Below are 2816 nucleotides of genomic sequence, written 5' to 3'. Positions count from 1 at the left end.
GAAGGAAGGAAGGAAGGAAGGAAGGAAGGAAGGAAGGAAGGAAGGAAATTGTAAAGTAGTGCTCACTTGGGCAGCACATATTCTAAAACTGGAATGATACAAAGAAGACTAGCATGGTCCCTGCACAAGGATGACATGATTTAAAAAATTCTAAAGTATGCCGGGCATGGTGGCTCAAGCCTGTAATCCCAGCACTTTGGGAGGCCGAGGCAGGTGGATTACCTGAGGTCAGGAATTTGAGACCAGCCTGGCCAACATGGTGAAACCCTGTGTCTACTAAAAATAAACAATCAGTTGAGTGTGGTGGCATACGCCTGTAGTCCCAGCTACTCAGGAGGCTGAGGCAGGAGAATCACTTGAACTCAGGAGGCAGAGGTTGCAGTAAGCTGAAAAAAAAAATTCTAATGTATTATTAACGTATTATTATTGAAGAGCTGGCGATTGATTCAGCAGAGGAAAAATATAGAAATAACAGAAATCATTACTAAAGATACACAAGCATGTACAACCATAACTACATTTTTGAGCACTCACTATGTGCTAAGCACTGTATTTTTTTTTTTTTTTTGAGACGGAGTCTTGCTCTGTCGCCCAGGCTGGAGTTCAGTGGCACAATCTCGGCTCACTGCAAGCTCCACCTCCCGGGTTCACGCCATTCTCCTGGGTCAGCCTCCCAGGTAGCTGGGACTACAGGCGCCCGCCACCACGCCCAGCTAATTTTTTTGTATTTTTAGTAGAGACAGGATTTCACCGTGTTAGCCAGGATGGTCTCGATCTCCTGGCCTCGTGATCTGCCCGTCTCGGCCTCCCAAAGTGCTGGGGGATTACAGGCGTGAGCCACCGCGCCCGGCCGCTAAGCACTGTAAGTGCTCTATATGAATCACCCCTCATTGATTTTTACAATAACCCTGTAGAGTGCTGCTATTATTTTTATTTTACAGATAAGAAAAGTGATGCTTAGAGGGGCTAAGTCACTCACTCAAGGTTACATGGCTACTAACTGACAGTACGTGAGGAGGTTCGGACTATGAGAGGACTGCATTTATGGTCTGTCAGGGAAGTTGACCCTCTCCACAGGGTACCAGTTATTCAATAACCCTTATAAAGCAATCCCGCCCCTTCACCCAGATTTCTTTCTCTCTCTCTCTCCATATTTTCTCTGAACCTTTTCCCTTTTGCCCTTCCTTTATCTCTCTGCCCCCCCAACACACACACACACACACACACACACACACACACACACACACACACACCCCTCCAGATTCTTCTCATAGCTTCACAGATCAGCTCTGGGATGGATGCAGAGGCTCCTGTTTCCATGGTGACGCGGGGAGGCTGGTACACCGCACGCCAAGTGTAGGCGAAGCAGAGGATTGGCCGAGGATCCAAAGGTGCCGGCAGTAACCAGGCTCTGGGAAAAGGGATCGATGAGAAAGCCAAGTCTGGATGACTGGACCTCCCTGAGCTCCAGAAGGACCTCCACCCCCACCACGCCCCCTGCCCTCCCTAAGCTCCTAATTTGGAAGTCGAAGACGGGAGAGTCGGGAAGAGAAGTGAGGGGGCTCCAAAGCAGAAGCCACCACCTCTAACTTGCTTTGAAGACAAAGCCTAATCGTCGGTGGGAAGACTGCCCAGTGGGCGATGGCCCCCTCCCGAGGCGCCTCCGCCTCGCTCCCTCCCTCTCCTCTCCCCGCTCTGACCTCAGTCGGAGCCACTGGGCTCTCGGCCGGTCGCTGAAGGGGAGCCGGGCAGCCAGCAGGGGGCAGAGCCCCCCGCATTAAAGTCGTGTGTGGGCCTGCTTCTCTGCTTCCACCTCGCCCCTGCCTTCACTGGGATTATTTTCAGCTGACAGGCTGCAAAGGCACAGTAGGTGGATTTCAGAGCGGGAGATGGGTTCTGGCAGGGGCTGTGAGCCTATGAAGCGTTGGTCTTAAGCTGTGGGCCCCACTGAGGAGCCGCGTATTAAGGACCACAGAGTCCAGGGCTGAAGCAAAGGGCATTTTAACTTTTTCTGGCAAAGGTTTCTTCTGAGGTTTTTCTCAATCCATTGAAAACATTTAAAACACTCTAATTGTGAAGAGGAGGCTCATTCATTCATTCAATAATGTTTATTGAGTATCATCTATTATTGTCACGAGGGATGCATCCAGTCAAAAAAGAGTATTTACAGAAAGCTTACACACACTGATTCTTAACCTTTTTTAGGGGGCAGGGGTGTCACATATCCTTTGAGAGTATGATAAAAAAAATACAGATTATCTTCCAAAAAGAATGCACTATAAGCATACAAATATTGTCATGTGATTTTGGGAGCGTCATGAACCCCAGGCAGCTAATCCATGGGCCCCAGGGCATAAACCCTGGTCTATTTTGAGCTGGGCTCTGGACTAGGCACTAGGGATGCAACAGCAAATTAGATAAGCATAGTCCCTGCCCTGTCTGAGTTCTGTAGGCAAGTGGGAGGCACAAAGAGATGCTTAAAATATAGCGCCAATGCCTCTGGAAGACCCCAAAGGAAGGCCACTTACCTAGACCCAGGGGCTTCATGGAAGGCTTCCTGGAGTGACAGGTAAGCTGAGAGACCTGAAGAAGGAGTAGGAGCTGGCCAGGCGAGGACCTGGGGAGGAGCACTTTGGGCAAGAGGGAAACACCTGAAAGGCCCTGAGAGGGAACAGCAGACCTGAGAAGCTGACAGCAAGCCCTCGTGGCTGGCTCAGAGATGCCAGGAGCAGGACTGGTGAGAAATGAAGCTAGAGTCATAAGTGCCATATGTAGGCCCTGGGATGCAAAAGAGAACAGGCAGACAGCTGCTCCCC

General features: G+C 50.1%; 1 non-coding gene across 1 annotated transcript; it reads left to right on the top strand.

The window, feature by feature from the left end:
- Positions 1–58: 58 nt before the first annotated feature.
- Positions 59–160, top strand: LOC111542097. The gene has a single exon (XR_002731441.1). It is a non-coding gene; the product is annotated as a U6 spliceosomal RNA (small nuclear RNA).
- The last annotated feature ends 2656 nt before the right edge of the window (positions 161–2816 follow it).

Source organism: Piliocolobus tephrosceles, chromosome 10 (genome assembly GCF_002776525.5).
Source record: "Piliocolobus tephrosceles isolate RC106 chromosome 10, ASM277652v3, whole genome shotgun sequence".
NCBI classification, from domain to species: Eukaryota; Metazoa; Chordata; class Mammalia; order Primates; family Cercopithecidae; genus Piliocolobus; species Piliocolobus tephrosceles.
The sequence above is the reverse complement of the archived record's forward strand: the minus strand, read 5'-3'. Positions and strand labels throughout refer to the sequence as shown.